Source organism: Numida meleagris, chromosome 3 (genome assembly GCF_002078875.1).
Source record: "Numida meleagris isolate 19003 breed g44 Domestic line chromosome 3, NumMel1.0, whole genome shotgun sequence".
In the NCBI taxonomy this organism is placed as follows: domain Eukaryota; kingdom Metazoa; phylum Chordata; class Aves; order Galliformes; family Numididae; genus Numida; species Numida meleagris.
In genome coordinates this window covers 73,746,945-73,759,666 of record NC_034411.1, presented here as the reverse complement: position 1 = coordinate 73,759,666, position 12,722 = coordinate 73,746,945, and the positions used below count along the sequence as shown (strand labels likewise).

Below are 12,722 nucleotides of genomic sequence, written 5' to 3'. Positions count from 1 at the left end.
TTAAAATCAATTTGGCTATTATTAAGCTATTCCTACTTCTGCCATTTTATAAGTATCTCTTTTTCCTGCCTACTGGAGATAAAATTGAGATAAAGATATGACATTTACATTCATACATTGGTTATGGAGACTGAATAGATTTTTTCCACACTCCAGAAGCATAAAGAAACACAAAAAAGTTGTATTTACTTGAGGTTTGCAGACACTTAAATATTTCAAAATCAGTTTCTGAGGCCTGAATTTCACACCAGATTGAAAAAATGCAAAAACAACCACAAGTAAAATAATTTCCCATGAATGTTTTCTACTTAAATTTTGCTATTTAAGTCATGGGAACTGCTGTATTAAATCAGATAAGTAATTTCTCTAATCCAGGAACCAACTCTAATTGTGAGCAGCACTAGCTTCTTCAAAGAAAGATGCAAGAATCACTGTAGTGACTCCCTACTATCTGTCTGATAAATAGCTATTTTTCCTTCTTTTTTAAAACCCTGTTCATGCCTGAAGCACCAAATATTTCAGTGTTTTCTAAAAGATCTGTATGTTTTTGTGTTTTTTTTTGTCCATATAGATATCTGAATCCCTTTAAGGATAATCCTGGTAGTGAATGATACTCTGTCAGTATGCTTCCAGAGATATACATCCACAGTGCATAACTATGATAGCATAGCTCTGCAGTGCAGTCAGGGCAAAAGCAAGGGTGGAAACAGCTGTAACAGCAGAAATCTTCTCTGCTCCTAGGACACCTATGATTAGACTGGCAGCACAGAATGTGGCGTGGTTGTATTCTACTTATGTAAGGATGAATATAGCTGGTATAAATACATCCACACAGAAGACCTTTGCAAGTGTTGAACTGAAATAAAGTGTTGCTACCAAAGACATAAGTTTAGCTCATACAAGCTTAATTAAAATGAAGAAAAGTCTTGAGGCAAAAGGATTATGCTGTTAAAATACTATAAAACACTTGTAAATTGTGGCCAGGGAGCCTGCAGGAATCAGGATGATCTGTAGAGGAAGGTATGAAAGACTGGGATCCAGAGAGAGCTGAGGAGAAAGTAGGCATTGCCTCCTGAGTAAAGCATAGGAGTGTCTTATTGCACTGGAGATGCAGTGGTGAGTGAAAATTGATAAACTATTATTTGATAGGTGGTTTGAGACTTCACTGTGATTTCAGTAGCTATTTCTATCAAAATGGAACCATCTATTTGAAAAGGAACCCTATATGAAAACCTGAGTTGCTTTGGAAAACTATGGAAGTTTCAAAGCTTACCAGGTCACACTTCTTTCCCATTATGTTATAATTATTCCACCACAGAAGGACCACCGTAGGAAGTCCAATTCAAAATGTCCTATAAAATGCTCTACCCTGAAATACATTTATCATAAACATTGCTAGCTGGCTGAAGGGCCACTGAGACAGGAATGAATCATGGTCAGATACAGGCTTATTAGGTGATATGAGAAAACTGGAATACCCAGGGCTGTGAATAACACAAGCTAGAGACAAGAGAGGTTTACTTTGCCATTAGTATCACAGATAACATGCATTTAGCCATGTGTGTAAAGCTACCTGGTAGCTGGTAGAAATGTTCTAGAATTTTCCCTTCAGAGCTGTGGGAGCCATAATACCCTGTCTTCTGGTGCAGTAATAGCATATCCTTCTTTTCTCCCTTTTAGAACTGGAAGTGCATCTGCATCTGAGCCGCTTGACTGCAAATGTATAAATGTCTTTAAACTATGTGTTTCCCACACTTGAATCTAGAGCAAAACTGTATATTTAAACACACATTTTTCACAAGGCTTACTGAGAAATAATAACATGGGGCAGTTGCACAGTTCTATCTGTGAAACAGCTGGACCTTCTGGCATCCTTTTCTGGACAGACAGACAGGGTACCAGAAGGTAAAGTGATGCAGAGAAATGGGACTAATCATTAACAACTATTTGTTCTTCATACAGCAGAATAGAGTGGGTAAAGCAATGTTTTGTCTGGGGTGGAGAGGCTTCTGTACATGCTGAGGACATTAAAAATCTTTGTGAATAATGTGTTTTCTCTCTTGGAATTTAAAAAAACCTTATATTTTAATTTGTATTTTTCCTGATTTTGGCTATGTTGGTAGCACTCAAGGAATAGAACACACAAATGTCTATGCCTTTCTTAACTTTTACCTGGACTACCGAAAAGAGGAACTACATGTTTGGTTTATTTTAATTGCAATTGGTTTACATAGGAGCAACATAAACACCTAAGTGGGATGTCATGACTGAAGGAGAATTAAGCACACTAATCTGCTCTCTGTTTCAGCCATTAATATACTATATATCCTGTCTTCATTTCACTTTCATATTCATTACTTTAATGAAAAAATATATATTTTAATGATCAAAAAAATCTAAATGATTAATGGTACATCAGTTAATGACATTTTAAAAGTATTTCAGGCTGGAAATGTGACACTACAATCATTAAAAATCAGATTCAATTTCCAAAGGTCCTAATCTTAAATTTTATATTGCTGGCAGAAACATAAAATGATATCTCGTAAGCTCGGGTTCTTTCGTATGATGGAAAAGCTCAGGAGTTTTGTGAACACTGCCAGAAAATAATGTGTTCTCAGAAATTCTGGAAGTTGAGCAGGAAGATAACTGATGAGGATATGACAGAGTGAATGAACAAATTGTTCGGTATAGAGGAATTTTCAGTCCAGAGAGATCTTTTTTTCTGAGACATGGTTTGGGGTCCAAGACTAGCATAATGGCTCCAAATGGATAAAAACAACACTAAATTCCACTTCATGCATTATGCATGAGCTCTCGCTATTGGAGTTTACACCACCATCTGGTGTTTAATTATTCCCGCTTTATACCACACGGTGGTGCGAATCTAACGAAATGAATGTGCCCGTTATAACAATTTGGTGCATAGATTCTGTTTTGCTAATTATTAGGTGCCCAGCCCTCATCCTTCCTTCCTTCTTTTTTTTTTTTTAAGCTGAGAATTAAAATCTATTATGAAAAAAGTAACTATTTCTATGGACTGTCACTGGCAAATACAATGACATTTAATAGATACGCTCCCTAATGTTCCACAGTTTCTATTTGGCTGCTTGATTTTCTCTAACATCTGTACAATGTTAATTAGCTGTGCCATAGTGTCAGACTTCCTATTCCCACACACTGTCAATATTGTTAGAGAGGACATTTTCTATGTTTGCAGTTTAAAAATATATATACTTTGAAATCAAAACATTCTCTTACTTCTTGTCTCTCTCGCAGACACAGTGGCTGCCGCTACATACACAAAGTTTTCTTATGCATCCATATGCATTTCACATTATCACCTGTAGACCATTAGATTTCATTCTGTCATCAGTATATCTGAAAATAAAAGCCTGTATTATTAAATTAGTTAGGATGTTAGTTTCTACCTGCCTCTAAGGCCTGATATGCAGAGTGAGACTCTTCAGTAAACAGTGATCTCAGTGTCCAAAGGAAGGGCACTGAAAGCTGACCGTGAGTCCCATTAACAAATTTTACTGTCCCCATATATTTGTATAAGCAAACATTGTAATTAGCTATATTACAATATATAGAGAGCTAACAGGATTTTCTGCATTAATCACAAAGAAAATTTGGAAGGCTTTAGCAGTACAGTCAGCAGTGATGCTTTCTACTAGAAGATGGTGGTTATCTGGTAAGCTAATGATGTTAAAGGATATTTAGGAGATCAATGCAGTATGTAATGTAATCCTTCCTTAAACTTATGAATATTAGCTTATTTTTCTACACTGTGATACTCTTGTTAGCTCAGTGGTTTGTAAATTTGTGAGTAAAATCACAAAGTTTTTTTTGGATGAGAGCATGAGAGCCTAGAACAAAAGCACTGTATTTTTTTTTCTACCTTTGGAAATTCCCTATTCATCTTATCTATGTTTTTCCTTGACCTATTTTTCAGTAATCTTAAAATAAAACCTCAGTTTTGTATTACTTTCACAACTTGAAAAAGCCAGTCTTTCTTCATAGAATCATAGGATCGTGGAATGATTTGGATTGGAAGGTAACTTAAAGATCATCTAGTTCCAACCCCACTAACATGGGCAGGGACACCTTTCACTAGATCACGTTGCCTGTAACCCCATCCAACGTGGCCTTCAACATTCCTAGTGGATGGCAAAGTGATGTATATAAAGTTTCTAAGACTTATAAGATCTCATACATGGAATTGTGATAGAAAACAACTGTATAGAATAGAGCAGTGATTTTTTTGTGTGTGCTTGTTTGTTTGCTTGTTTGTTTTTCCAGAGAAAATAGTTGCTTTTGATCCAGAGGTATGTTGTTTTCCAACTTCTGCCGACTTCTTCCGTCAAGGAACACATAAGAATAATCCTTGTTATTTTTCGGTACTTTCCAACTCAAAACATTTTATGATTCTATTCTGGTGAAAGTGAAGACATTGTGAGATTCTGATCAGGTTCCTAGGTTTCAGGGAATATCAAAAAGTGTGCATCATGTTTCTAGGACTTGAAGAAATTAGTAAAAGTACTGTGTGGGGTTAAACTTTACATGATCTCATCAGCATTCAGCACCACTGCCACACTATGAAGGAGAAAAAATAACAGAGAAACATGAGAAGAGGAATAGATAAAAGGCAAGCACTGAGAGGAAAAACATGTTGTTTCTTAATTGAGCTGGAAAGAAAGGAGGAGGGGAAGACATTGCTTGCAGCTCTCTTTTGATGAGAAACCTTTTTGTGCCCATGACTATGTAGGTTAAAAATGTAACACTGCCTTTGATAGACAATCACATTGTAATTCTTCAGTGGTAAAGTACTGAAATTTCAGGAGTAAAATAAGAAGAGGGAAGGAGGACAGGAGCAAAAAAATATAGTTAATTACTGTGTACATTTGTAAGATGTACAGGGTCAATTCTTCTGAAGAAGTTAAGTCACCGTCATAGGTCCTTCAAGTCACTGGAGCTGTGAAAGTTTACATCAACAAAGATCTTCACTCCCTTTGTCTTACTCTCATGTCTCTGTTTTTCTCTCCCCACCATACCCCAAAGTGTCCCAGAATGTCTTCAGAGTTCCACTATCACTAGTCTACACCATACATAACATGATGGTGGGGGGGAAATGAAATAAAAAAAAAACAACAAAACACCAACTTGTAAGAGTATTACATTCAGTGTTAAGACATCATACATGAATATTTTTCTGAACCATCTGAACTCAGTGTACTATTGATGTTGCATTATTGGTGTTTTGGGATTTAATTCTTGTATACATTTTTTCATTTTACATTTTTAATTTGAGTAACCTGTATCCCTACCCATTATTTGGGCTGGGCTACAATTAGCTCCAAATGAGTTAATTCTGAAATTGAATTTTTCAGCATGTTTCATACTTAGACCTGACATAAATATGGCAAGAACAGCTTCTGCAATGGCATTTTGGCAATTCTGTTCACAGGTGGCAGAGAAAAGTACAGAAGCTCAAAAATTAACAAACAATCAGACCAAATAAAAAGCTAAACTAAATCTCCTTGAACTTTGAATAAAAGTTACATTTGGGGGAGAGGTTTGACACCATTTTAATTGGAGCTAATCCTAATGCAGTGTTTTCTAATTATACAATAAGTATTCCCTCATGGATGGAGCTGCCTATCAGCCCACTCTACAGGAGAAACGACCATATGGAGCACTCTGCAGATGGCTGGGCAGTTGCATGTGTACAGCTGTGCAGGACAAGGACCCACGTGTTTCAGCTTGCCTGTGATAGGCAGCAAGTAGGCAGCTCTGCAACATGAGAGGGGATAGATAGGAAGGGTGAAGGAAACTAGGAAGTAGCAGTAATTTTATTTATTTGTTTGTTTATTTATTCCAGATCAGTATTTTTCACTTCATTGTGAGGAACAAAATCTGGCCTCAGGCTTCGATGAGACTGTAAGTAAAAAGTTTGAATGTAACTTAAGTATATGCACACAGAGAGTAGTTTAAAATCCTGATAAAATAGCAGTGAGAATGGTCCCTCTTTGGCTTCCATGTGAGCTAAATAAGCAGACCTGAAGCAGATTGGTAGCACTAGTTTCTATCCCCAGATTTGCTCTGCTCTCATTCCCAAAACTGCTAATACCTCATTCTAGTGGCGCAGCTAACACCTTCAAGATCTGTGGTCCCACAATAAATATACTTCTTAATACTATAGAGAGCACAGTCATCTCATTCACTGCCCCGAGTTTCTTTTGTCTTGTTCTGGTGAAAGTGCACAGGAACAGGAGCTTTTGCCTGTCAGCTGAATCTGAAAAAGATAATTTTCTTGCTGCTGTCAGCTGAATGCTGCATACAGCTGCATGCAGATTCACAGATATATGCATAGACACAAATAACAGAGCTGTGAATTGGTGAACACAAAGGAACTATACAATGAAAAAGCTATTATAAAGTGCTAGACAATGTTTTCTGATATCCAAAAAATGTTTATTACAATGTATTTACATTGCTTACACAGCTTTAGTGATGCTTTGAAGAGATCCTTTAAAATATCACAGGTATAGGATGAAGACTTTAAAAAAAAAAAGAAAGAATAAAGAAAATCAGATGTATTTTTTATACAGTGTAAAATTAATATCTATTTGACTATTTCAGTGTTTATTTCATTGTTAAATGATTGATTTTCATTCAAATTCAGACTTTTTTTTTAGTGTTTCATTGCAAATGCAAAAATCAGAATTTTCCTACAAGCATTTTGGATCTTGGGAAATATATATGGATTATTGTTTTTCTTTAGGTTGAAAAAATATAGAAGTAGAAAACATCCATTTTAACAACATAGTTTTGAAGAAATTAGCATTAAAGGAAACGTGATTTTACTAAATGTAAAAGGAATACATCATTTAAAAAAACAATGCCAAGCTCTTTAGAATCAAATACTCCTTTGTACTATATGCACTGTTAAATCCTATATACTCATGGAAGAAACGGAGCAAAGGTGTTTTTTTATTTAAAAAAAAAAATCAGCCTAAACATTTTTAAACTTCATGACAGTTTGGGTGGGTGGAAAATGGAAGAGGAAATAATCTCCAATTATCCTCCTATAACTAGCAAACTTCTGAGTGATTTGACACAATGGCCAGTATTTCAGGAGTCTACACAAGTGGGAGTTCAAGCTGAGGAATGAAGTGGAAGTGCACTATACACTCTCAAGTTTTGGTCATTACTCTCTAATGAATCAGACAATATTCATCCAGTTAATCTTGACAAGCACAGAGTGTCACAGAAAGTTAAATGCAGGACCCATCTAACCTCAGGTTAGTCATATAAAAATTAGACTTCTGCCCTTGCATAGAGAGGTAGAAATGAAAAAATTGCCCTCTGGATATGCCTATCTCTCTCCGCTGATTACAAAAGGAATGCAGACTGCTTGCTCAGATGAGGATAGATTTTGCATAGATGCACTAAGAGGGATGAACCTCATGTGCAGGGTGAGATTTTCAAAAGTGCTTACATGACATAAATATTAACTTTTCAAAGAATTTCCAGGAATCTGTGTTTCTGAATTACTTATATTTGGGGTTTATTTTAATTCCTATCAAATGAATAGACAGGCACATTAGCAAAATTCAAATGAGCTGATTATCTCCTTTAGTTTTCAGTATGTTTTTTGAGCATACCTTACAATTTCTCTTTTTTTTTTTTTTTTTTTTTTTTTGCATATACATGCTTGGAAAAGCATTGCAGAAGATGATCCCCCATCATGATACATACTAAGTTAAAAAATATAACAGAAGAAGAAACATTGCAGAACTTTCATTAAAACTGTTTACAGGAAAAGAAAATAACCCGTAATAATCTTGCATTGCCACACACAAAAACATTCCTCCTGTAACTAGTAATCACTGTTTGTTTTATAGTCTAATGCATTAAAGTAGTTCTTGCATTTATGCTAGCTTAAGGAAATTGAATATTGTATTCAGTCATACCTGTCATCTCTATTTGATTATTAAATATAATTTTTCTAAAAATAGGATTTAATATTGTGTTGCACAATATTACATTGGAGGAGGGGTAACTTTCCAGATGAAGTTGTGATGCACGATAGATCAATTTAATAACTCACTGAAAAGCACTTCTTTGTTCGTATCACCACCAGATTTCACAACACTTTACCTCATGACTAATTTTGTAGGAGCCAAGATTAAAGCTGCTAGGCACCTGAATTCCCATTCATAAAGTTTCATAGGCATATGTGACAGTCTAATTCTGCTAGCATTAGACAGTAAACATGTCAAGATCCTGCCTAAACTCCAGATTGATCAATAAAATAGATATTGCCAGAACTTTTTTACCTGGCCTGATACACAGCAGAGGTATATCAAACAATTGCTGTCTCAACCAATCTAAATCACCATACATTTAAATGAATAATTCAGTGATCAGTGAGCTGTGAGGGATCTTATGTTTGACTCATTTTCCAACAGAACCCCGCACCTCTCTGGTGAGTGCCATTGACGACATGTTCCAGGGTGGGAGATCTTAGATTCCTTTGTCTCACATTCTAGGGCCAAAAGGAGAGCAGAACGACTCGGGAGCTTGTTAGCTAGGGCACTTATGTAAAGCATGGGATTGCTCCCTTCTCAAGTGATCATGTAAGTAATCCAGAAAGAGAGGAAGAGCTTCACCATGTAGAAATGGAAATATTGGCCTTTCTTGAAACCAAGTGATTTCAGTTTACACAGTAGATTGATAGTTTGTACCCCTTTGGGAAAGAGAGAGGGAATATGAGGGAGTGAGAACTGAGTATATCTTGATATATCATGAGTGTTCTAATTCTAAACTGATTTTTAAGTGCCAATCTTAATATTGATGTTTAATCCAAGATCTGTGAATTGACACCAAGGCCCTTTTCAGAATTACAGATTTTAAAATTAGATTTCTAAAAACTGAACAGGCATCAACTATACTGATGCCTTTGGAGGAATATATCTTTTAGGAGTCTCCCATGAAAAAGAGCTCTTCAACAGATCCATAACTGCAAGCTGTTGTCCTCCTCTTTCTTCCCCACGGAAAAGCATTGCTATGATTACCTTTTGAAAGGCTCTGACATTTGTTGGGCTCTTTCTTGAACAGCCATGAATCGGTATGTCAACGGAAAACTGGACAGTAACGGTGAATGACCAAGCTAATGAAAGACCTTAATAAAGCCAACAGTGGAGCAATACAATGGTGAAGCAATAAGAGATCTCAAAATCCCACCCAACAGTGGAGGAACAGGCAGGATCAGCAATCACAGTAGCTCAGGCTGCCACAGAACTATAGTTGCATTATTTTGGCTTTGTGTCCTCTTTTAGGCGCCCTGATTTTCCCAAGCATGTGACATATACATTTGCAACCACAATTTAGCATGATGAACTTTATTACACAGAGACAAACTAAGATCCACTCTCCTATGAATCTATCTCATTTTGCTTTTACAAATCCCAGTAGAAAGATTCCAAAAATGGTGTCAGGAAATAAACTAGAATATGTTTGTGAGTGACCATTCACCAAGTCCTTTCTCTGCAATTCAATCTAATCATATTCATAGCCTGGAAATGAACAGAAGCATTAGACTTTTTTATAGTGTAACACACAAAATTACTTCTTTATTATATCTGCTTTTATTTTTCTTATTTCCAGACTGGGATTCTGGCCTCAGAAACATTCAATTTTGAGCATGTGAGTAGTTCTGTGGAGTTCAAAAAGGGCAGAAGAAGTGACCAGGAACATATGACCCTATTTAAGCCTTAATCCTGTGAAGATTTCCAAATATGAAATCAATATGACTACTCACATAGTTAAAGATAGGAATGTGAACTCTTAACAGGGTTGGGACCTAACTAGAATAGGACCTTTTAATTTCATTTGGCATAGGAATTCCATGTTTCTCACAATTTTGCCACTCTTCTTCTAACCTTACAAATTATTGTTTTAACTTCCAGAAAAATTATTATTCAAGGGGTTTCAGCAGGACCAAATGGATTTGGGTGAGCTTTCCAATATCAGCCTATCAATATCTTGTAAGATAACAGAATTTCCACTGTTCTGAAAATCATAACTGTGCTAATAAAATAATGCATTCTATTTCATTGCTAAACTTCACAGAATTCAAGCAGCTAATGGAGAATACTTCCCTGTTGGCTTGTGTTGTGAAGTGTTGTGTCTACATGTATCATTAATTTTCTTTTCATAAAATTAGGCCTCATTAATCCATCCCTGGTTGCCTTGTATTTAAAAACAGAAGTTATTAAAGTGGATTGCTCTGAATTGCATAGATAAATAATATAGACTACTTGGCTCTTAAGGTTATGTCATAAAAATGTATTATTACTGACATGTATATACACAGAAGCAAAGACAAGCAGCCTTATATGTATTAACAAAACAGAAAATGAAAGAAAAGTCATTTCTTTCTTCCTTTAATATTGTTTATGTACAGTGACTTTAATAATATACAAAAAACAGCCTGTCAACTTCTTTTTAAAAGACATTCTTGGTATAAGTGCTTGCAGTTATTTTGAAAATAAAAGTCTAGGAATTCAAGGTGACATACGCCCTGCCTAAACCCCATCAAAGTCTCTAAAAGAAATCCAATAAGTATCTACTTTTGAAAATTATCTAATTCCTTAGGTATTTAAATTAGGTGTTTTCATTCTTAGCTTAAAGCCTCTTGGGTGCTCAATTTAATTGCCCAGATATGGGAACTGCATTCACACCAGGCACTGAAAATAGTCACTTGAACTACATTGAAGTCTTCAGAGAACCTTGAAAAATATGAACTATAGTCTCAGTTCATTCAGGGCAGAGTGTTCATACCACCAGACTCATAGATTTTTTAAATACTTAGCTTCTTTAGCATCAAGAAGTTAAGAGCCACAGGACAAAATAAAAGACTGATTTTTATCCGATTAGAAAGGAACTAGTTGGTGTGAAGGAATAAAAATAAAATTGTTGTCCCTCTTCTGGGTCTAATATTCTGCTTCATAGCCCAAGGCTGCCCTAATGACTAACTTCCTATGCAAAGGTGGCCACCATCCATCAGCTGGCAAGGGCAGTTGTGAGCAGGGTACGTCCCAAATGATGAGGAAAATTTACATTTCCTTTTTGTTCTTGCATTCTCAGGAGAAGAGGTGAGAAAATTTTAGTTCTGATTTCAAGATGACATAATAGAAAGAGACACCTATATTCTGTATACTGACAGTATTGCAAGAACTTTCTCCCCTAAAGCAGAATATGAAGGAAAGCATTATCCACTCCAAGCTTCCAGAAGCATCTTCTTGCACTGCTGTGGGAATTTATCCATCCATGTACTGTTCCTTTAGAAGGACAAGCCCTCCACGTTTTTGGAGAGGTAGTTTACAATCACCTCTATTAAGCAGGTAAATTCCATTTATATTTATCATGAGTCAATAGAGTGGAATAGCTTTTTTCATTGCTTTGGTTTACCTTTTTACTTCGCTTGATTTTATTCTCCAGTTATACTGTTTACTAAGGACCCTAGTTTTGTTACGTATTCATTCTTTTCTCTAGTAAATTTAATTCCATTCAGTTTTATATTTTTCTATTCTCATGTTCTACCTGCTTGTAGATACTTGGATACCAAAATACTTTGCCATGGTATCTTCATGAACGGACAAATTCTAAAATCAGTTTTATTCTAATGAATGTACTCTTCTACCAGCTCTGTGAGTGATAACCATGCCGTAAGTTTAGCTATGCACTATGATAAACTGTATTAATGCAATGTTATTGTCACTCCTCCATTGTGTCATTTTTTCATGGACTAATTCTACCATTCAAAGTCATTTCAAGCAATAACTACCAAAGAATTGTTTCCTTCTTTCTCCCATCTTTTCTCTCCAAATGCATTTTACCTTCAGACATAAGACAGAGTGTAAGTTCAACATCTTGCAGTCCTGCAGGGTTAGAAACAGAAGTTTTATCCCATTAGAAACAGATGGCTGCTACCTTCCTGGTGGGACGTAGAGAGCTCTAACTAGAGTCCCTGGAAAGCCCTGAAACAGTATATTATGACAGACTTTTCACACCTGCAATTTTGCAAGTTACTAACCTATTATATACACCTACTTTTTAAAAATTAGAAGGTGATTGAAAAATAAAATGGCAAAATATCACCAGTTTCAGACAAAAACAATCAAAAACCCACATCCTTTGCTTTAGAAAAATTATATAAAATAAAAATTGGAAATGCACTAACATGGAAAACACTTCCAAATCACTATTAAACTGATGTACTAAATATAATTCAACTAGAAGTTGTATACAGCATATACTGCTGCAGTTGATTAAGGTTCTGTTTTCCTCTAGCAGAATGGCAAAGGGTTGTAATTTTGATTTTACATTAGCCAGTGATAAGTCAGTCTCACTGGTAAGTCAGCAAACTCTTAGGAATGTAGGACTGGGAAGAAATTCATTTTTCATGTTGTTCAGTTCCTGCTATTGTAAGTATCTATATCACATAACCCCCATAAATAAATTGTAAAAGTTCCACTTTAAAAATAGTACAGATTTCTATTTTCTTTTTTTTTTTTTCTTTCTTTCCTTCCTTCTTCCTGTAAATACCAAATTGTTCTCATGTCAGTAATCTTACTCTGCTGTCTTGCCTAAATTTATCCATGATCTGACTGGTGTTTCTTTCTTTGTTTGCTTTTGTTTTAAATCTTATG

At 35.6% G+C, this 12,722-nt stretch overlaps 1 long non-coding RNA gene across 5 annotated transcripts in view; it reads left to right on the top strand.

Annotated features, from left to right (window-relative positions):
- LOC110396599 overlaps positions 1 to 12,722 on the top strand; it is a 75,931-nt gene that overhangs the window by 47,982 nt on the left and 15,227 nt on the right. For 2 of the 5 annotated variants that reach the window (XR_002437095.1, XR_002437091.1), the window contains exons 5-6: positions 5,885 to 5,943; positions 9,676 to 11,414. This is a non-coding gene — a long non-coding RNA (uncharacterized LOC110396599). The remainder of the gene's footprint in view (positions 1 to 5,884; positions 5,944 to 9,675; positions 11,415 to 12,722) is intronic. The other 3 variants (XR_002437093.1, XR_002437094.1, XR_002437092.1) reach the window with 3 other exon arrangements.